We start from the raw sequence: 23,950 nt of genomic DNA, 5'->3' as shown, positions 1-23,950 counted from the left end.
TTGGGTTTGCATGTGTCTTGTGCATGCTGACACAATTGTAGATTCCTAAGAGTAAGGTCCAGGAGTCTGCAGGACTCTATTTCCATATGGTCATGCACCTCTTTCCCTGACTCTTACAATCTTTCCGCCCTCTCTTCCACAGTGGTCCCTCATCCCTGAATGGATGTAGTTTATTATAGAACTCCTGACCAAGGACCCACACTCTAAAGACTATTATTCTCTACACTTTGGCCATTTGTGTCCTTTTGTGTTCATCACCCACTGTTGCATGGGGGAGCTTCATTAATGAGAGTTGAGAGATGCATTAGTGTTTTCCCTACCCCTTGTTCCACTACGTTTTGTGAGCCTTAGGTATAGAGGTTCCATTGTAGATGTGTCACTTAGGGTTGGCCATTTCACAGACACTTATTCTCTGTGTGTGACCAGTTGTGGAACTCTGTGATAGTATCTGTCTGTTGTGAAAGAAGCTTCTTTGATGAGTGGTGACTGGCATACTTGACTGTAAATATAAGGATCCATACTTAACATATAGTGAGAAATTACATTTGTCAAGGGATGGGACAGCCTTAGGGTTTTCTTTAAGATCTATGAGTTCTCCAGCCATGTGTATTTGGTTTAGCTATATTTACAGTATCACACATGAGTTCCCTCCCATTGAGTGGGCTTTAGGTCCAATTAGGTAGCTGTTGATTAGCTCCAAGGTATATGTACCACTACTGCCCTAATGTAGTTTGCTGTGTTGGTTAGTGTTGTGGTTATTAGGCCTTAAAGCTGAGGTTGGACCATTGATTGATGTTCTCCCTTATCAGCTTGCATAGTGTCCTCCAGAACTATGAGAACTAGTCTTCAGGGAGGTGGCTTCCAGGTCAGTTCCAGCTCCATTGCTTCAAGTCCTATGTCTGAAGTATGTCCTATCTTCAACAATAGGGTCTTACCTTCAAGTTCTGGGAGGAAATCAAGAGCTATGGTAATAGCCTATGTAATTTGGGGAGTCTCTTGTACTACCCTGACCAACAACTCAAAGGGAGATTTCTCCTGTCTGACATTGTTTCTTGTTACATAGCCCTCAACTATACACGTCAGTAAATGTAGAGATATTATATGCGTAATTTTTCAATATTTTGAACTAATAAATTTCCTTCTTGTTTTTCACATTAGTTAAGCACTATTTACTCTCTCTCTCTCTCTCTCTCTCTCTCTCTCTCTCTCAAAAATATGGAATGCTTCACGAATTTGCCTATCAGATACTCTGGGGGGAAGTGTTCAAACTCTAGTAGTTTTCATTACATATTAGTTAAGCACTATTTACTCTCTCTCTCTCTCTCTCTCTCTCTCTCAAAAATATGGAATGCTTCACGAATTTGCCTGTCATTCTTGCACAGGGGCCATGCTAATCTTCTCTGTATCATTCCAATTTTAGTATATGTGCTGCTGAAGCGAGCACTGGAAATATTTTTTAAAAATACTCATACTGTGATGATTCATCTTGATTGCCAGCTTTTTTGGATCTGGAATCAACTAAGAAAAATACCTCTGAACAGGTCGGTGAGGGTGTGTCCTGGAAAGATTAGCTAAAGGGGGAAAACCCTTCCCCAACCTGGTCAACATTTTCCACCAGCAGCCCATACATAAAGAGATGGGGTGGGGGGCACTTGTACCTGCCTGCCTGCCTTCACTTCTCACTGATGAATTATTCATCTACTCAGTGGTTGCTGCCACCATCTTTCACTGACATCAGAACCTGGCTTCTTCAGCTTTCCGACATAGACTGAAAGCTAACAGCTCTCCATGAGTCCTCCAGGTCTCTATTGTCAGGGTGGGGTTGCTGAGGCATCTACCCTCAAGGATTGCATAGCTACCAGGTCCTTAACCCACCCAGTGTACAGGCATTGTTGGACACTGTCCACACTGTATCATATGAGCCAATCTAATGAATCCTTTTGAAATATATATCATTCTATCAGTTCTGTTCCTCTAGAGAGCCCTGACTATTGCACGTGCTTAGAGTGAACTCCTTGAAATTTAATTCCATAAATCCAAGAAAATTCAGATATTGGTACTTTTTAATAGCTCTCCAAATCTGAGAATTATAGCTCTAACTTGTACCTCAACATCAACTAGAGACAAAACCCTAGAAAGCAAATCTCTACTGGAACCTCAGCAGGAAACTTTGGTTGTTCTAAACCACACTGTCTAACTCCGTCACCCCTAGCCATCTGTGGGATTTGAGTACTGCAAATGTGGCCAGTGCCCTTGAGGAAATGAATTATTTTATCTTATTGTAATAAGTTTAAATATTAAAATATAATTTAGTGATTAGAAAACTTTTAATTGTGTTTGAAAAGAATTTGGATATCTGAATTTTTCAATGGTAAATTTGCCCCTAGTACAGGGGATTGAGCCCAGAGCCTCACATATGCCAGGTAAATGCTCTACCACTGAGATATATTGCCAACCTCTTTTTTTGCTTTTTAATTTTGAGACAGTTTCTTGAACTCACTCTGGATCCAAGCTAGCAATTGCAATCCTCTTGCCTTAGCCTTTCAAGTAGCTAAGGCCCTGCTTCAATAGTAAATTTCATGACCTCCAAAGACAAAGCCAGTATATCCAGTTAAAAAACACTCCCACATCTGAATTGAAATGTGAGTAGATATCCAGAGATTGGATTCCAAAAACATGATACCAAAAAAGTAAATATCTCTTTAGTAATTCTTAAACTGATTCCACATTGTAAGGGTAGTATTTTGATACATTTGGGGTTAAATGAGTTTATCCTATCAAAGCTAATTTGATCTATTTATGATTAGTCTTTCAATGGTTATTGGGCTTAGTGACACACACCTGTAATCCTAGCACTCAGGAGGCTGAAACAGGAAGAACATGAATTTAAGGCCACTCTAGATGATATAATGAGTCTCAGTCTTAAAAATAAATAGAACCATGCAATACAACTTTCAAAAAGTAAGTAAACAGCTCTTAATTTCAGCTCTACATTAACTTGGAACTTTCTTGAGCCCATCAGTACTTACTGAATTGGATCACACACTAGTATGCAGCAAGATGCTCCATAATAGGAAGGACAAACCCAAGATATGCCCACCTGCAAAAATCAAGACTTTGTAGACACTAAAATTCAGATAGTGTGTGCTCAGATACTCAAATCTATAATCTATGATTATTAGTACGCTTGTTACTCTCCTCATCTCTACAATCAAATACCTGACAAGAAGCAACTTAAGGGAGGAAGGATTTATTTGGGCTTAAGTTTGAAAGGGCTACAGTCCACTGTGGCTGGGAAGACATGGTGACAGGCAGCTCCAGGACAGCCTTTGGAGCACAGATTAAGACTCCTTGACTCCTCATAGCTCAGTGAAACAGGAAGCAGACACAGGACAGGAAGCAGGGCAGGACTAATAACCTCAAGGCCAGCCTGTAGTGATGCATCTCGACCCCACCTTCCAAAACAGCATCCCCGCTCTGGGGAACAAAGCACATGAGCCTGTAGAAGATAGAACCATAACAACCTGTCTTTGGGGTGATGCAATGGTTAGTCTCAATAGTGAACTTATTGACATCTAGAATCAAGATGGGCCTCTAGGCATGCCTATGGGAATTATTTTGATCAAGGTAACTGTGGTGGGAAGACCCACTGCTAGGGGTGACAACATTCTCTGCGTTGGAATCCTTGACCATACAAAAAGAGAAAAGTGAGCTGAGCACACACCTCTGCTTCCTGGCTGAGCCACAATGGACTGTGTCTTGAACTGTGAATCCAGACAAACCCTTTCTCTCTTAAGTTGCTTTTGTTAGGGTATTTTATCACAAAACAGAAAAGTAACTAAGACAGGTGAGCAAAGTGAAGCCCACAGCAGCCTACTCAGCATCAAATGACTGATACGTTGAGGAAATAAGACTGGGACCCCCAGGTCTTCCAAATCTACAGTTTTAGATTCTTCCCTCTTCACTACAAGTCATTTTACAAAGTAAGGTCTATTACTTGAAAACTCACGCTTCCCCTAACTATAAGCTTCTTCTCAGAACACAATACAACTCTGCCCAGTTTAACAATTTGGAGAGTCAGAAAGTTCAGCAAATCTCCCTCTCCAGTTCTGAGAGTACACATCATGTCCAAGAGCTTACCATGTTGCCCTGGGGACGTGTATATAACTATAATGTGGGATGAGCCCCTCCATCTGTGTTTGCCTAGGACTCATTTAAAGTATAGCCTGGAGAATACTTCGGGGAGCCGTCTTTCTAGGCTGCTAGAATGAGGCAGTATCGTTGTTTGCCTCTTAGAGTCCAACAAAAATAAGGCTAGAGAACAAAATCTTGGACATGTCTAATAAAGCCGTTTCAAAATAGAAAATTCAATGTGATGGGTTCTTGCAGCCCATCCATCAGCAGCAGGTCTTTACTGAGCACCCATGGGAAGCCCTGCTTTCCATTAAGCGTAAGGGTCATCATTAATGCATTGTCCTATTTTTCAAACTCCAAGATCTTTCTCAGAGCTTCCCATTGAACAGGGTCCAAAGGCAAGCCAGGGTAGAATAAACTTAGCCTCAGGCAGTGTTTTGGCTGCAGCCTGTGGGATGAAGGTCCTAGCTGCTCCTGGTGTGCTTTGGGGACATAGTCAGATTGGGCGTCAGCTCTGGCCTCCATGCTCATGTCTGAAGCAATATCAGGCTTCAGGGCAGCTGTCAGAAAGAAAAAATTCCCGATTCTTACTTCCCTCCTTTTCTGCTTTTTCTAGCCTTAGGCTGGGCTTACCCAACACCAGGTTGGAGCTCTGGCTGGGGGCCCATGATCTGTACATGTTTGTTTCTCTTTTGGGGTCACCAAGGAATTAGTGGCTTCCTGGATTTCTCTCAGTACTAGACTTTACATAAAGCAAAGATTGCCTTTGTAGTATGAATAAATATACCTCTTTTAACATTAAGTGAGCCCAGAGGAACTATATACAACGTGTGCACAAGCAAGAAGTCATGGAAGCGTGCGCTGTATGTGTGGCTGTGCACCTTTATGTGTATCCTTACTGCTCCAGAGAGTCTTAGAGTTTTACACAAGGATAAAAATACATTTCCTTAAGGGAAAGGGGAACGCTCACTAATTAACATCCTTTCTCCTTCCCAAACACCGAACTAGGAAGAATCAACGAGATAATTAAAATTATGGGAAAGTATTTTATAAGAAAAAATTCGTATGTATTAAGAATTTTATTATTTTATTGTATTCTGATGATCAAACAAAATATTAACTTACAAAGAGTGGCAATGAGTGGAAAGAACTCAGATTTTAGGCTTAAAGAGGACATTTTAGGCATAAACTTTATTAGAGACTACCAAAAATGACCCCTTCGAGCAGTGGAAATAGCTGGGGGCTGTTTCTCCAAATCCACTCCACCTGGCTCTCTGCAGTTGTTTGTCACAGTGTGGTGTTTTCAGGATGGCTCTGGTGTCCTCGGTGTCAAGGACAAAACAAAGGTAGCCCTAGCTAGGGTCCTGGGAACCAACTGAAGACAAGGCTGACTCTGCTTACCTGGAGAATACGGGGTGGAAGAGGTGGCTCTGTGGGTGAACTGCTTGCTGCACATGCACGCGGACCTGAGTTCAGACCCTCAGAACCCACACAAAAAAGCCATGTATAGTGGCTCAATCTTGTAATCCCAGCACTGAGGAAGTGGAAACAGAAGGATCTGGGGCATTCATCAGCCAGTTTGGCCTCATGGGCAGGCTCCTGGACAATGAGGCACTCTGCCTCCAAAGTCAGGTAGATGGCGTTCCTAACGAATGATACCTGAAGTTGGCCTCTGCCCTCTATACATGTGTGCATACAGAAGCCAACAGGGAGCAAGAAAGTGAATGTATTAGCTTCCTATTGCTGCTATAATAAATTATCTCAAATTTCAAGGTAAAAAGCATGTATTATTCTCATACATAATCAAGACTATTTTTTTCTGGAGGCTCCAAAAGAGAACTTACTTCTTTGTCTTTTCCAGTTTTTAAAAAAAGTTGGTTTTATTTTTTATTTATAATCTTTAATTTTCTGTATGAGTATATTGCCTAAATGTGTGTAAGTGCACCTATGCTGTGCAATGCTTGCAGAAGTCAGAAGAGGGAATCAGATCCCATGGAATTAGAGTTATAGTTTTTAGCAGCCATGTGGGTGCTGGGAATCAAACCTGGATCCTCTGCAAGAACAGCAAGTGCTCTTAACCACTGAGTCATCTCTCCAGTCCTGGTTTTATTTATTTTATGTGTATGAGTGTTTTTGCCTGCATATATGTAAGTGTGCCATGTGCGCAGTGCCCACAGAGGCCAGAAGATGGTGTCAGATCCCATAGAACTGGAGTTACAGATGGTTGTTAGCTGCCATGTGGATGCCAGGAATCAAACCCTGGTACTCTGGAAGAGCAGCCAGTGGTCTTAACCACTGAGCCATCTCTGCTGTTAGAGTTTGAATATGAAATGTCACAACAGGTTCAGGTGTTATAGACTTGGATACCAATGGTGGACTTTCACAACTGGATCATGGGTGAATTTGCATTTTCTTCCTCCTTTTTCTGAATACTCTAAAGTGGACACACATTACTGTAGGAATCCCACACGAAAGCATCCCCATTGAAAGAAATCCACAGCCTATTCACCATGGAGCTTCAAGAAAAGCCAAAACTGGCTCTCTATATAAAAGCTAGCATATTTTTCTGAAGCAAGAAGGCTTAGCTTTTGTCAAAAAGCAAGAAGCCTGCGTCCCATGGTGGAGGAATCAAATGTATTCTATAGTCAGCCCAGGACCCAAAGGTGAAATAACAAGCAGGCAGACTCCAAATGTACCTGATTCAAGCTGTCAGGGAAAGCCTCTTTCCTTAGGAAGCACTGAGCAGTTAGGATTTTAAGGTATTTAAACGGAATCCATCATGGTGCATATTCTGCAGAGGGGTCAGGTACATTCTCAAGTACCTTCTGGAGAAAATGAGTGAGGTAGTAGTTGTTCTATCATGATGATAAGCAACATACTTAATTTCTGTTATAGAATCTGTTGTGGTTTTAGGGGTAGGGAAAGATAGGAAGGGAAAACAGATTCTTATAATCTTAGGAGTAGGTGTCAGAGAAGGACTGTATCAGTAAAAACACTTGAGAGTTTCAAATAATAGAAAACTCAACTTAAGTGGGCATCTCTAGGTAACAGAGGCTTCAGGCTTGGCTGGACCCAGGCACTCAAATGACTTGCCAGGGCTCAATCTCACTTCATTTTGGGCTCATTTCTTTGTCAGGCTCTGCTACAGTTTGGATCTGAACTGCTGAAAGGCCCACATGTTTGAAGGCTTGGAAATCAGACTCTGCTATTAAAGATGGTGGGAATGAGGCTACTAGAAGGTTTTAGGTCAAGGAAGTGTGCTCTTGAAGAGGATGGTGAGACCCAGACCTTTGCTCTCTTTCATCTTCTGGTCATGAAGTGAACAGTTTTGCTTTGCCATATGCCAAGACAATGGGGCGATTGATCATGGACTGGAACTTCCAAAGCTGTGATCCAGAAACCTCTTTTCTAAGCTGTTTATAGCAAGTATTTGTTATAGTAGCAGAAGGCTGACTAGCACAGGCTTTCTCACGGTCTGAGTGCTCCTATGCTCACACCTCCAAGCCCAGGGGAAATGATAGCACCTATTTATAAGTTCCTTAAGCAAAAGTTCTAAGATGAGTTCCATTTGTACCAGATGTTTATGAGCTGATTACCCATTCCTGAAATGTTTTCTGTGGCAAAGAGGATGCCATGTTCTAGCTACTTGTGACTTCATCTGAATAACTCATAGAGAGAAACCACACAGACCCTAAAAACATTCCCATTCTAAGACCCAAATTATTTTCCTCTGTGTGAGAATTGGCCCCAGTCTTGTTTTCAGTTTCTATGTCTTTTTCTCCAGTTGAAATAGCAAGCAGAGGGGCTGGAGAGATGGTGCTAAGAGCACTGGCTGTTTTTACAAAGGACCCGGGTTTGATTCTCAGTACCCACATGGTGGCTAACAAGTGTCCATAACTCCAGTTCCAGGGGATCTTATACCCTCTTCTGACATCCATGGGCATTGCATGACATGGGTGCACTTACGTACATGCAGGCAATACAGTCATACATATAAAATAAAAATAATAAATAAAATATTTTTGAAAAATAGCAAGCAGAGCTACTTTGTCTAGAATGAGTCACAGGAATGAGTTTCTAAGGGAGAATTCTCAGGTTATTGGTCCTACCACAGACAAAAGGAGCTGCTTCAGGGCTCCCCACTCCATGAGTACATATGGAACCCTATGTTCCCCATCCTGGAGACAAGCTTTCTCTGATGTCCTCCAACAACAATAGTTCCTCCTCTTCCTCTTCCTTCTCTTCCTCCTTTTCTTTCTCTTCCTCCAACATGAGGTCTGTCCATGATGCCCATGCATGCACAGTGTGAATGTGCATCTTCTTCAATTGTTCCCCACCTTACTTGAGGCAGGGTCTCTCACTGAACCTGGAGCTTGCCAATTTATACTAACTGCTCAGTAAGCCCAAGGATCCTCCTGTCTCTGCCTCCCTAGTGCTGAGATTACAGGTGTGTGTTACCACACACAGTTTTTTACATGAGTACTAAGAATCCAAAGTCAGTCTTCATGCTTGCATATCAAGCACTTTTCCAACTGAGCAGTCTCCCCAGCCCCCAGACTGGTCTTAAATGCCTGAGCCCAAGCTATCCTCCCGTCTCAGCCTCCCAAATGCTGGGATTATAAGCACCATCATGCTCAGCTAGTCTATTTTGATATTAATCTCTACCTCTTCCCCCTCCCCCCCAAAAGAGTATGCATCCTCAGTTGATTGGAGAAATTTTTAGTTCAATAAAGTTAGAAAATTCTTGACTACAGAAATTTCTAGAGACTTCGGTATTCAAACGTGTGTTAGAACTTCCTGGAGGAAAACACAGCACACAGTATTTCCCAAACCATCAGGACTCTTTCCCAGAATCTCTTGGGACAAGTACTCCTAGGAAGAACCTCAAGACTGACCTAGGGCAGTTAGCACATCTTCAGACCTTGCTGCGCCCTGCCCCTCTCATCATTCTGAGATCATGAAACAGTAAAAGGTTACTGAGGAAGGCTAGTTTGGTCCCTCCATCACCTCTCTGGAATGTTTAGAAATGAATAGAATAACACAGAGATAAAACCCATCAAACCCCTGGTTTCTCAAAAGAAATCCTTTCTCTAGCCAACCTGTTATATGGTTGCTGGAATCAAATTGCAGAAACCAGCTCAGGTCAGAGAAGAGACCACCAGTGACCTATACACACCAAGAGGACTTCTGGCCACAGCAGGAACTCACATTCACCTCTGGCAAACCTCTGTCTGCAGCTGCAGAAGATCAAGTCAGGCGCACATCTGTTCCCCAGACACCCGACACTCCACCCCAGTGTCCCAGTCCAACAAAGCCTAGCCAGGTTTTCACAGCTAATTCCTGCAGGGCCCCCAGTTCCACTCGCTCCTTCTTGCTCCTATGAATTCTTGGAGATCAAAGTACAAGGCTTGTTTGTTCAACATTCGGCAGAACACCTTAAATTCTCAGCCTGAGAGGGGCTGAAAGAAGGTCAAGCACTCTATTGTTGGAAAACTTTAACACAGCAAGACACTACCAAAGTATTAACAGACCAACCACCATCATCTCTCTGAGCCTCAACCCTGCCCCCAAGTCAAATACAAGAATCTGATGGGAAGTCAGCCAGAACTCTCCTTGGAGGTCAGTCTGAGTTGATTTGGGCAATAGGATTCTGAGATGGAAACTGGGAGCTGCGGCCACCACCCAATGGGTTAGTCTTCAAATTAAAATGTGCCCTTAAATGTCCATTCTGGGTCACCTCTCTGATCCACTCAACCCCATGATCTGGGCTTTTCTTCTTTCCCTTGGCCTTAGCTCATGAAATGATACTGGGTTTCAGTACTTAAAAGACCATGTAGACTGGGAATTTCTAACAGTTGGGCAACAGAAAAAAATTGCAAATAAACTCTCACATAGGACTCTAATATGAAACAGACTTGGGATCCTCAGGACAGGTGGGGGTGACTAGAGCAAGGCTTTCACCTACTCAACCGCCTACTCCATCATTGTGCATCAGAGTCCCTGCAGTTTAGAAACTCCCTGACAATAGCCCCAGTGTTGCCACAGAACACCAGGGACACAAAACAGGAAAGGGATCTGCCTAGCCTCCCAGGATGCAATAGGTCCCTGGAATCCAGAGACCTATTTCCAGGCAATGCTCTGTGCTTCTTTCGATTAATGACACCAGTCACCCTGTCCCTCAAGCTCCAAATGGAGGTCTTCACCTCTAGCTGTGCTGTGACTTTTCACATCAGCACACTCCAAAGGGGGCCATCCTGCTCTGAGAACTCTCTGGTTGTATTCTCAGCATCCCTAGCTCCCCTACTGGGGAATGCCTGGGCCTCCTTCTTCCCTGTCTACCCTCATCCCACAGGCCCCAAGCACTTCAGCTGCTAGATCCTGTTTCCTCAACTTGGCTAGTCATTAGAATCACCTGGAAACTCATTAAAAAATATAGATTCCTGGGTCTAGCACTAGACTTAGTGAATCAGAATTTCCAAGGGTAGATCCAAGAATCTATGATTTAAAAAGTACCCCAGACCATTCTGCTGTGCAGCCAGCTTTGGAAAGCCTAGCAGTCAATGAGTTTATGCGCTTTAGCCCTAGCCATCAACCAAAGGTAAGGCGTTCTCACGATATCATCACCTTAGTTTCTGGGATGATTATGATTTTGTTCAAGTTCTCTAGATACCAATTTGAAATTATGGAAGCCAATTATCTCTGCAAGACCTTTCTTTCTGATCTTATAAAGAAATAACCAAAGATACAAGCAAAATGCATGTATCCACGAGGCGGCTGTTCTTGCTGTTGCAAGAAAAGAAATGCTCACTAATGAAGGAATTGAGTCAGTACATTTTGGTATATGCATGCAATACTACTGTACATTAACCTAAGCATGTTTATAAAGTTAGTAACACAAATTTGTTCACAATATATGAAAATAAGCTCAGTATTACAAGAGCTAATGGGCATTTCCAGTCTGTTCTTTCAAATACATAAAAAACTGGAAGGGGGCCTGAAGAGATGGCTCAGTGGTTAAGAGCACTGGCTGCTCTTACAGAGGACCCAGGTTCGGTTCCCAGTACCCACATGGTGGCTAACAACTGTCCATAACTCCAGTTCCAGGGGGGGGCAATGCCCTTTTCTGACCTCCACAGGCATTACAGAACATAGGTGCACCTACTTACATGCAGGCAATACACACATACACATAAAATAAAAATAATAAAATATTTTTAACTTGAAGGATAAATAAGAAAATCCTACTGTTATTTCTAAGATGGTGATGGGATTAGTTGTATGCTCTTCTTGTTTTTCTTTTAACATTCCAAAATTTCTACAGAGAACATGGATTTTAGACTCATTTAAGTGGAAAAAAAAAAGCTACAGCCATCTTTGGGGGAGGGAAAAATAGAAAATGGTGGGATCTGTAACATTTTTACTTAAATATATTTTATTGATTATTTGGGACTTTATGTACCTCCCATCCCTCCTCCCAATTCCTCCCTGATCCACCCCACCCACCTGTTCCCCCACTCCCTCTCAACTTCATGCCCTCTTCCTTTTTATAGCCTCTCAAGTCCAATTTGTGCTGCCCATGCACTCACAGATATGAGGCATTCATTGGAGCACGGTCCACCTCAGGAGCTACACCCTTAAAGAAAACCAACTCTCTCTCCCCCAGAAGCCATCAACTGTCAGTAACTCGTCAAATAGGAGTTGGGGCTTGTGAACCCCTCCTCTGTCCATGTTGGACTATTGACTGGCTTGATCTTGTACAGCTGCTGTGAGTTCATGAGTACAGTGGTCCTGTCACATCTAGAAAACACTGTCCCACTCCAGTCCTCCCTGACCCCTGGCTCTTACAATCTTCCCAACCCCTTTTCCATCATGGTCCCTGAGCCTTGGAGGGAAGAGTATGATATAGATGTACATTTGTGTCTAAGCATTCCACAGACACATTCTCTCACATTTGACTAGTTGTGAGTTTCTGTGTCAACTGCCATCTACTGCACAAAGAAATTTCTCTCCAATTAAACTCTTTCATATATATTCATATTTAAGATGTTTTTAAATAGTAGGTTCCTATGCATCTGACTTTTTAAAACATTCTCAGTTTCAGTTATCCCTCTCCTAACTCTTCCTCTGCTAAGGATGTAGCTCAGTTGGTAGAAAGCTCACTTAACATGCATGAAGCACTGGGTTCAATCCCAGCACTGAATAAACTGGGTATAGTGGTGCACACTTGTAACCCTAGTGCTAGAAATGTGGAGGCAGGAAAATCAGAAGTTCAAGGTGCATTCTTGTATATATAGCAAGTTTGAAGCCAACCTGGACTATATGAAATGCTGTCTCAAATTTTTAAAAAGATAAAAGAGCTCCAAAGTTACAGAGGAAACTACTGTGAATCTAAAAACCCTATTTCCAGTAAAATTAACAACCATAAAATGAAGACATTCTTTTTGTTGTTGTTTGTTTGTAAAGCTTTTTATAACTAAAAAAAATTTATTGAGAATTTCATACATGCATATAAGGTGTTTTGACCAAATCCACACCCACTCCCTCCCCTCCATATCTCCCCATCACTTTTTCCCAACAACATGAAGACATTCTTAATCATGTGCAATGTTTTGATTTAGACTCTTACCAGAGAAACAGTCAATAATTATAAGTAAAATGAAAACGTAATACATAAATAAAGATATGTGGGAGTTAAAAAATGATAGTTAACAAACAAATAATAAGTAAAACTTAAAATTTAGACACATTACAGAGAAGAAGGAAACAAAGAAAGAGACTCCTTGATAATCATAGTGGGGGGGGTAAAAATAGAGGAGGAAAGTAATAGAATAGTGAAGTCAAAGAGAAAAAAGTAAGAAAATTAGAAAATATTTATAAATGATAATGAAGATACAACATATCAAAACTTGAGAACATAGCCAAGAAGTTCTAGAGGAAAATTTGTAACTGTGTACATGTGTGGCTATGAATGTCACTCATTCAAATATAGAACATTCTAGCAGGGACTCTAGTGGGACTATGGAGTGAGGACACTTGAAATTTTTCTCTTCCACTAATAATATGAAAACACTAGCATAAACTCACAACTGTCAAAGTTTTTCAGAATTGTGGGCGTGAACCAAAGGCTTGAAGCAATTCATGGAGTTTTGTTCAAGAAAAAAATGTCTGAATCTCAGTAAGAACAGCATGCTATGTGAAATTTTAATGTCTCCTACTCCCAAACTCCTCTCTGTAGCTGTAGAGTACTAGCCTTGAAAGTCCAGAGCCCTGCCATGGAGCTTGTGGTGAAAACCAACAAACACCCTGGCAGCCACTAGAAGGGACAACATGAGGCTGAGCCTCCTCCAAAGCCCAAAGGTCTGTCCTAATTTGTCCTATCTTATATTTTCTCTAGGCAATCACACACAGAGATCTTACCCAGTATAAGCAGCATTTCCTGGATCCTGCATCTTCTTTGACCTCCACAGGCCAGCAAACTATATTGGTGCAGTAGTAGCACATATATCTTGGGGCAATCAGTAGCTACCTAATTGAACTTAAAGCCTGCTCAATAGGTGGGAACTCATGTGTGGCACTATAAACACAGCCAAATGTACATGGCTGGAGAGGTCTTAGATCTTAGAGAAAACCCTAAGTGTGTCATATCCTTAGACACACATTATTTCTTACTACATGCTAAATATAGATCCTTATATTTATAGACAAGTATGTCAGTAACCCTCATCAAAGAAGCTTCTTTTGCAATAGATGGAAACTATTAAAGATTCCACAACTGGTCACACACAGAGAATAAGTGCCTGTGAGATGCCCAACCTTAAGTGACACATCTACAATGGAGCCTCTACACCTAAGTCTCACAGAACATAGTGAACGAGGCCTAGAGAGAATACTAATGCATCTCTCAATTCTCATCAGTGAAGCTTCCTCATGCAACAGAGGATGATGAACACAAAAGACCACAACTGGCCAAAGTATAGAGAATAAGAGACTGTGGTGTGTTGGTCCCTGGACGGGACACCTATATTTAATTTCACCCACCAAGGGCTCAGGGGCCATTGCTGAAGTTGGGGCTGAAAGATTGTAAGAGCCAGGGGAGGAGGTGCATGACCATAAGGAAAAAGTCTTACAGGATCCTGGGACCTTACTCATGTGAACTTACAGCAATGGTGACAGCATGCACAAGATCCATGGAAACTCAATCAGACAAAAGCCAGCGTAGAACTGGGGAAATGGGCAGGAGGCCAGAACTTTGGTGAGGAACTATTGGCAGCTGATAACTGCTGGATGAGGGAGAATTGATTTTTTTTTAAGGTAGTGATGCTAGACAGGCTGAACAAGCTCCAGTGTGTGAACTCACACCAAGGAGCATCTGAATATGCAAACTTGACTCAATAGACCTTGAATATATGACAAAATACATGAAGTTCTGTGGGTGGGCTATGGGGGGTTCAGATAGGAAAGGGGGGCTAAAAATTCAATAAAAATATATTAATAAAGATATTTAAAAGCTTTTTTCAAAAGTGATTATACATTATTAATAACTGCAATCACCATGCTGTCCTGTTCATCTTAGAAGCAAAAGTGTGAGTCCTTTGACCAACAGCTGCTCACTTCCGCACTCAGGTCCCTAGTAGCCACTTCTCTGTGCTTCTATGGAACCACTTTAGATTCTACATATGAATGAAATGCTGCAGTATTTGCCCTTCTGTGCCAGTCTTATTTCACTTAGTGTAATGTCCTCCAGAAATATGCTAAGAGAACAGATCTTGACTATTATGATCACACACATACAAATTAAAAGGAAACTATGAGTTGTGATAGATATGTTAATTAGGGCAATTGCAGTAATCATCTCACAATGTGTACATTAAAATCTCACACTATTCAACTTAAAGATACAGCATTTATTGCTTTTGTGTTTGGTGTGTAGCTTGAGAGAGTACTTGGCTAAACGCATGTAAGGCCTTCAGTTCAGTCCCCAGTACTGACATCTCTACCCCAAGGATCAGTCAAGTATTCTGTCAGCATGTTGTTATCAATCTTTTAAACAACAGTAGTCTGGGGTATAACCATAAATCTGCCTGTCCATATAATTAAAAGGATTATGAATATTGAAATACTCCGCAGTAGTTTGTCTACTGTCCTTTAAGTGCAGGTGCTGCTCTTTGCCCGGGGTTCTGTACACTCTGCTTTGCACCACTGTTATGCAAGACCATGTTAAAGAACTTCCTTGACTATGTTTGAAGTATTACAAAAGGCAACTTCTTAATCTATGCATTTTGGTGAGTTTTGAAATCTTACTCCTTGAAAAAGGAGCTGTTGTAAGAGTTGGAACCTGCACGTATATGTGTATATATATTAGCAATAAAGCATGGACTGGAAATGCAAAAAAAAAAAAGATACAGAATTTACATTTAAATATACCTCAGTAAAGCTGGATCAAAAATGATTGATTATAAATGTGTGGTGCTGATGGGTTCAAAGTGCACATAAAGAAAGATCTCTCAGAGCACAGTTTTTAACATAAAGTTCTAGTTTTCTTTCTGTTGCTATGATAAAATACTAACCAAAGCCAACTTCAGGAAGATAGGGTTTATTTTTTGTTTACAGGTTATAGTCCATAATTGAGGGAAGCCAAGTCAGGAACTCAAGACAGGAGCTTGAAGCAGAAAACAATGGAGGAACACTGCTTACTGGCTTTCTTGGCTACCTTTCTTATATAGTCCAGGCCCACCTGCCTAAGGATGACACTGCCCAAAGTGGGCTGGGCCCTCCTACACCAACTACCAATTAAGAAAGTGTCCCCACAGACATGCCCACAGGCCAACCTGGTGAAGGCAATACTTCAGTTGAGGTCCCTTCTTTCCAAGTGAAGAACGTGAGCCTGGGCACAAGCCGGTAAGCAGGGTTCTTCCATGTCTCTGCTTCAGTTCCTGCCTTCAGGTTCCTGTCTTGTCTCCTGCCTTCTATTCCCTCAATGCTGAACTATAAACTATAAGATGAAATAGAGCCTTCCCTTCCCCAAGTTGCTTTGGGTCATGGTGTTTATCACTGTGATAACACCAGAAAGCAAACTAGGACACACAGCAAGCCCTTTACCCACTGAGCCATCTCCCTAACCCAATATATCCTTTTTCTAAACCCTTCCCCACTCCCCTCAAAATATCACAGGTAACACTGCTAAATTCCTGTGAAACTGGGAATCAGCCTCATTTAATCCCTTGGGCAAAATCAGTCTTTATCAACAAAGCAAACACAAAGGATATCACACCCAAGGACTATTCCCTCAACACTTTCTCGGTACCAGGTGCCTCTTCGTCTGTTACCTCATTTCATCCTTATACCAATTACATGAGGCAGAGACTCCTATGGCAGCCATCTCACAAGCTGGTAAATGGAGGTAGAGGTAGTTACAAAACTTAGCCAAGATGGTCATGGAACCACAGCTTAAACCCCTCCACTATAACTTCAGATTCTACCTCTTCCTAGCCAATTCATCCTGCCTCTCAGGAAAATGGAACGCGGAGAAAATTCTCAATACTTCCCTATTACTAAAAATGGACTGTGCCACTGACTGGACTCTCTCTGAACCTGCTCACTCATGGCTCTGACTGACTGTATTGGATATCTTACTCACTATACTACTTCCCTCCAGCTATTCATCCACTGTGAACAGAATGTGGTTCCATCTGTGGAAGTGCTTCCCTATACCCTAACACCTGCCATTCATTAGATACAATATGGCAGAACTGCCCAGGGATCCAGAGGCCTTCAAATGGCCAGGGCCACATTCCTGTGAGGCTGATATTATCTAGAATTGTCCGTTCATGCCTATGGAATCCTCCGCTTTCCCAGCTTCTCTGTGGAGTCACCATTCAACATTACAACACCCTCCCACAATCCTGATGCATACTCCTTCATCCTTAAAGGCAGTCCCAGTTCATGGGCCTGATAATCCTTCATCAAAATAAATTTCCAAGAATGCAACCATTGTAACTAACAAGTTACAGTGATAGAAGACTGTTTATATAGATAAATTTGCAAGTCAAAGAAAATTCTTTGTTAGCTCATGGTCTTTTCTTAATACTTTGTTAACAAGCATATACATATAGAAAGATTAATGTGGAAAACATTTTAAAACTTTTTAATATAATTAATTTTTAATTAAAGAAGTACTTTAATAGGAAAAGATTGAGGTACCCATAAGTAAAAAGTAGAAAAGAATCATCCTGTCCAGAAACAAACTGCCTTCATGTTTTAACATATACCCTTCCACACATATTTCTATACACATATTTATGCAAAAGTGAGATTACATATACTGCTTTTAACCTCTTATCCCATGTTGTGAAAAACCTTGTTCCAATTTTCCAAGTTCATCATTCTTCTGAATGCTCTCTATTGGGATTTTCTGGGGTTTATGAGCTGGAAATATAAAATAGATACTGTTTATTTTACCAATCTCTTACTTGTGAGCATTATGTTGATTGCAAATTTTTCCTCACATTAACAATTACTTAATAGTCTCAGCATTTTTTAATGCCATCATCTGAAAGGATAGAATTCAGGAAACACACTGGCAGTAGTGCTCAGAAGCCCTCTGGAATCTTTGTCACCCTGTTTTGTTCTCTTTCTGGACTTTGGTTTATAAATCCTTCTTGCCTCTCACCAAGCCCTTTTGCCCATCCAAACAATCCCCTTCCTTGATCTTTCCCTCCCTCGACAGCTGCTCACCTACCAGCTTTTCTGAAGCAACTTCTTTGCCTTTTACTGAGCCCACTTCTGCTATCTCTTCTGGTGCTTTCATCCATCACCCTCTGTCCTATTGACTCGACCATCCTTTGAAGCCTACTGTACAAAAGACACGTGTGAGGCCCTGTGGGGATCAAAGGGTGCCTGCAGCACATCCTGCATGCTAAAGGAATTCAGAGTCTAATTGGAAATGCAAGGTACATATATACCCAGTGGTGCTCTTAAATTGGCTGTCTGAAAGGGGAAAAAAAATCCTTGACACATAGATTTGCCAATTTCCATGCTAAAACATATTCCCACCCTGGCCAAGAACCTATATGATGTCACCAAGCCAAGAGTTGGGACGTGATGTACAAAATTGACTCCAGGACACAACTGAATGAATGAGAAAAGGTAAAATGCATACATGTATGTGTGTATACATGCATATATGTGTGTACATTAGATATATACAAGTATACATATATGTATATACATGTAAATAAATATGTTCTCTAGATTTTCATACATTCAGTTATGTACATACATGTAAAGAGCCAGAAAAGATGACCAGAGAAGATATTTAGGAGTACAAGTTCCTGTCATGCCATCATCATCTCCATCAGTAACATAAATTGAGCATGTACAATGTGTCCTGTGCTGTGCTTAGTGTTTCTCATGCATCCTCTACATCATCCCCTAGGAGCGGGGGATGATCAGTACCATACATTTTATGACACATTTGCAAAATGGGAGTCTGGAAGAGAGGTCATTTGCCTTTTGTAGTCCAAAACAGTAAATAATAAAGCCATCATTAAATCAAGGTCCCTCGGGTTCCAGGGTCCAGGCTTTGATGGCTACCCTTTCCTGTTGCTTCCTGCCAAGGAGCTGGACGAGACCCTCAGACTCATGGCTGCAGATTCAAAAGGTACATCTGCCACGAGACAAAGAGGCAGCTGGCGCTGCAGTGAGTGTGTGACCAAGCCACTTCCTTAGCATCTCTCTTCTGAGAAGCACCATGAAGACTGGCTGGCAGCATCCATGGTTGCCGTTCAAGAGACTATATAATCCTCTTTAGTTTATTTTCTCCTCTTTCTCACCAAACACTCTCTGAGCCCTTCTTTTGTTCCATTTCCTTTGTTTTAAATCATAGCGTCTGTGTACTTTTATGTTTATAATTTGTCTCTTGAATTCTTTTTAAAATTTCTATCTCCTTATTAGTTGTCATTGATGACTGGTCCTTATGAAAATTGGAAGACAAGGAACTTGGCTAACCAGGAGAGGGATGTGTATGTGTGTAAAGAAGGTCCAAGGGGCAGCCAGATGGCTCCGGTGTGAGCTGCATGAGCTCACCAGTTCAAGGGCACAGGAGCCTGTAAGCAATGGGAGTGCTGATGGAGGAATTTTGCAGGAATTCTGCCATTCCTTGGCTCTGGAGACTCTGAATCTAGTTCCACAACCAAAGGACTTGAGAAAAATGCACAGAATTCATCAGACCACAGCAAAGATGATTAATAAATGAAAATGAGACCGACAATGGACTCTCCCTGCTGAAGGCTGAAATGGAGAGGAAAGAATCGTTTCGTGGAAGACACGAGTGAAAAGTCAGTATTTCTTAGTTACCACGTGCTTGGCACTATGCTCAGATTTTGTGTACCTTGTCTCAAACACCTGACAGTGGCCTTTCTATGGGGCCTTAGAACCCCTGTGCTTTCACATGGCAGCCCTGCATCTTCCTTTGTATTTACTAGCAAGATAGCAGAGCCATGAAGAGTCCAAAAGCGACCGTTTCTTGGGCTCTCGGCTCAGTTTTTTTCACCATAAAGATTGCCTGCTGCTGAGGCTGTAGCGTGGCAGAGCTGCAGACTTTTGACATCTGAGGTCACCCCATGTGTTGATGTGGGAACTGTGCTGAGCATTGTAGGGTGTTCACACATCCTTGGCCTTAATGCTCTAGATGTGAGTAGCATCCCCAACACTTGCCAGCTGTGACAACCGAAAGACTCTCTGGACCTGACCGAATGTTTCAGGCAAACAAACTCCTTTCCAGGTAAGAATCAGCGAAGCAGGCATTTATATATTGGTGCCTACCTGAAGCTTCAGAACGTGTTACTATACCACAGGTTCCCTAAAGGTTGAAGAACAGAAAAGACAACCTGTAAGGAAGAGGCTTTTCTTTCTCAAAGATAACAACGTGTTCTCACTGAGCTTTCGGTTTAGGCTGGTACTGTTCTGAGCATGTAGCAAGTCCTAACTCATTTAATCCTCCCATAACTTACGAAGTGAGCACAGTGATGATGCCCATTTTACAGATGAGATGTAAAACTAAGGCAGACAAACACTATGGGAAGTGTCCAAGGTTGCATAGGTAGGGAAGGATGGGGCTGAGATTTGATCCTGGGAAGAAAGGTTGTTGTAACCTGTCAATCGTTCCCCTCACTTCTCAATCAACCAATAATTTACTACATAGAATAACATGGATTTGACCTTTAATAGACAATTATGTTTGCCAAAACTAACTCTGCACAGAGTAATCAAAGGTCCTTCTGGTAGCGCTCAGCACCCTTCCTCCAGCACACAGGCAAAAAAAGAAACGTATGGAATAAGTGGTCATCCCTCAGACTTTCCTGAGACAGACTGTGAGATCAGTAGTGCAAAGATCGATTATTGCTGCCTGCCACAGGTGCAGAAATTCTGGTAAAGGAATACTCCATGTGCCTGCTGACCCAGAGCAGGAGCCAACAGGAACTTCACAGCCATTTCAGATCACAAGATATCAGTCTTGCCAGTTTCTGACAAGACCTTATCCAGCTATACTCCTTTGCTAGACCTTGGCTGCTGTGAGTATGCACCATACAATTTTCATTAGACTGTTTTTTTTGTTTTTTTTTTATGTGTATGAGTGTTTTACCTGCATCTACATAAATGCACTCGTGTGTGCAATGCCCATGGAGGCCAGAAAAGGGCATCAGGTCTCCTGGAACTAGAGTTATAGTGGTTATTAGCTATCATGTGGGTGCTGGGAATCAAACCCGGGTCCTCTACAAGAGCAACCAGTGCTCTTAACCACTGAGCTATCTAGTTCTCCAGGCCCTAGGGTGGTTATTAAGGCATCAGAAAAATTAAAAGCCGGCATGTTGCTGGTGGCAACCCTCCCAGACCTGCTGTTTTGCTTCTCAGAGCCTGTTCTTACAGCTCCCTCACTGCCATCCATGGCGAACCTCCTCCTAGTGAGCACACCCTCAGCAGCACAGCAGGATGGACTGGTGTGCAAGGCTGAAGAGCAGATTTTCTCCTCCCTTTACCACTCTACAGGAACTAGGCCAGCCAGGGGACCTACCCAGGAGGCAGACAGAGTCCTGTGAAAACTGGAGGATAATTAAACACCATACCCAGCAGAAGCTGGGTATATTTTGTGTGCTGAAGCCTACCAATCTCTAGCACATAGATGAAGACATGAACAAATGACTGTGGAATGAAACAAAGGAGCATACAATCAAGTGACAAGTGGAAAACAGAGGCTGCAATAGGCCTGACTCTCATATCCCAGATGAGCACTTCCGCCTGCAGCAGAGTCTACTAGGGCGTTGCAGGCATGGCCCCCTACAGCCGCACTTATGAGGCGCTGGCTTGAAGCTTCCACTGCTTTGTTGAGGTCTTATAGTTTATGAGTGGCGCTGGTATTAGGGCAGTGGAGCAGATAGAAGCTGGTTTGTGGAAAACCTCTGGTATCAAATGACTTTGCTCAATACTTTAAGTGAATTCCTTCATTCTGTTCTTCACAGCTCTGGAGAGAGGAACTACTCCCATTTTACAAGTTAGAACTGAAAACTGAGTCAGCCTCCTCCATGAAGCCTTTCCTGACTGTTTCAGCTGAGAGTTCTATCCTTCCTACCATTGCCAACCCACTCTGGAGCCTCGCATAGGCACAACCCCAGGCGCTGGTGGGTCTCATCTATCTACACAAATCCAGAGTCATGACTGTTCATGTCGTCTTAATTCGTGGACCTATCTAACCAAGTCCCAGAGAAAGGGTGGCTTGAACAAAAGAAATGTATCTTCCCACACTTCTGGAAGCTAGGAGGCCAAGGTCAAGCTGTCTGCAGTGTTGGTCTCTGAAGCCTCCCTCTGACCCCCATATACAAATGGCCTGCTTCTCCCTGTGATTCTGTCCCAGTCTCTTCTTATGACGTCACTAGTCACGCTGTATCAGGGACTACCCTAAAAACCCATATCACTCCTACTGCCTGGGAGCCAGTTAGTCAGCCCTCATCCTGTACAGATTACTGGGAAACCTCCCTCACAGCCAAACACAGCTCAACAGCATCCATTTTAACTACAGAAGGCAAAGAGGGAAAAGATGGCCAGTCTAGGTACCCAAACCCCTGAATTTGTCGAAGGGATTCTTTGAGCTCTTCCTTGGGTCACTCCTAGCCAGCATGATGTTCTTCCTTGACACTGTGGCAGGTCACTGTGGCCCCTGTCCTTGAGGCCTTGTGTTTGGCCCAATAAAAGCCAAGTCAGAAGGCCATGATGGCTGCTGGCTGGCTCCAAAAGGCATACTCTTGTTTTCCTTTCAGCTCAGAAGCCTGTTCTCCCAGACAGGGCTCCCCCACGGGCCACTGCACACCAAGCAAACTTCTCTCCCCCAGCCCAGCTCTTGTGGTCCCTACAAGCAAACCAGGCCTCAGTGCCTCCGTGTTTACACTCCGGCCGGTGGCTGGGGCCTGTTTGCTTTCCGCAGGCTGTGACCCTACCTCCCAGGACGCTACTGTGTGTCTGTTGAATTTGCTCCTTCCTGTCTTCTCATATTTTCTTCTCTTCTCCATCTGTAAATGGCATTTCTCAGGGTGGGAGTGAGGCTCTGGACCACAGGTATGTTTCCTGTCTCTGCTGGTGGGGCCTGCTCCAATCAAAGGCAGATGCCTGTGGTGGGCCTGTCCCGCTGGGCTACCGAGAGAGGTCAGAGGGAATGGAGCTCCTCTCTCTCTGCCTTGCTCTGTGTTAACAACCTCTTCTGCCTGAGGGCTCCTGCTGCCTGAGGGCTCCTGACTTGCCCAAGGTAGCAAGACCTATAGAACTCCAAAGCAGTTTTAAACTCCAAGAGTCCTGGGTTCAAATCCTGCATCATGGTTTTTTTAATTTCCTCTGACTTTTCCCCTCTGGGGAAAAGAAGGGGTTGCAAGGACAGAGCACTAGCCCTCCCTAGTGTGACTGTTGTAGTGGGTGAGCTGGCAGGGCCTGGGAAGAGGCCTGGGCCTGCTGACCTATCCATAATGCCAATGTCTTCCAATTCCATGCTATAGGAACTGAACCAGCAGGTCGAGCTTCACCATGAGGGAACACTCCAAGGACCCAGGCCAGTTGTGCTTACTAGTAGCCCTGCCACTCCCACAACCCAGCCCTGAATCTAGAGGAGCTGACCAAAAAAGGCAAAGACCTGTGTTTTCCTGTATCAACTACGTATACCTGAATTTCTATTTTATAACAAAATATTGTCATTTCAGATGAAAATATGAGAGTAATTCTTATTTTTCAACAAAAGATATGGATATATTGTTTTTTAAGTGAAAGTGAAATTTCTAGACTTCGGAGGCTTTCTTTGTCAGGGATTTGAAAGGTCAACAAGACCCAGAAAGCACCCATCTGTTCTTGCTCTTGAAGAAAACAAAGCTAACTCCCTTCTTAGGTCACCAGGAGGAGGATACTTTGTGGCTGACATATAATCAAGGTGGAAGTTACACAAGCATTCTCCCCACTTCAAACACTCCCTTCCTCCCTGAACCACTCCCCCAACACCTACCTCTAAAAACAACCACAAATAACAACAGAAACACTAATCTTCAGTCCTTAAATAACACTTTATTCCTTGAGAGGTACTCTTCATGGTGGTTATTTCTTCCTTTCAAGTACCCTTGAAAAACCCGCAAGAAGGCTGCTGGGACGCTCATGTTACTAAGGAGGCTCCAAGAAGGTCATGAAGATGGAGACAGTGGAAAAAGCAGAGTCGATCTTCCCACTCTGAATCCTACCTTGGATGGCCTGGGCTGCCCAAAGAGCTCTAGACAGGGCAAAGGATCAAACA

The 23,950-nt window shown here is 42.8% G+C and overlaps 1 non-coding gene across 1 annotated transcript; it reads right to left on the bottom strand.

Annotated features, from left to right (window-relative positions):
* Nucleotides 1–1,337: 1,337 nt before the first annotated feature.
* LOC115067574 lies at nt 1,338–1,444 on the bottom strand. Its single transcript, XR_003846964.1, has one exon. It is a non-coding gene; the product is annotated as a U6 spliceosomal RNA (small nuclear RNA).
* Nucleotides 1,445–23,950: the final 22,506 nt, after the last annotated feature.

This window comes from Nannospalax galili, unplaced genomic scaffold (assembly GCF_000622305.1).
Source record: "Nannospalax galili isolate Female #2095 unplaced genomic scaffold, S.galili_v1.0 scaffold63, whole genome shotgun sequence".
NCBI classification, from domain to species: Eukaryota; Metazoa; Chordata; class Mammalia; order Rodentia; family Spalacidae; genus Nannospalax; species Nannospalax galili.
The sequence above is the reverse complement of the archived record's forward strand: the minus strand, read 5'-3'. Positions and strand labels throughout refer to the sequence as shown.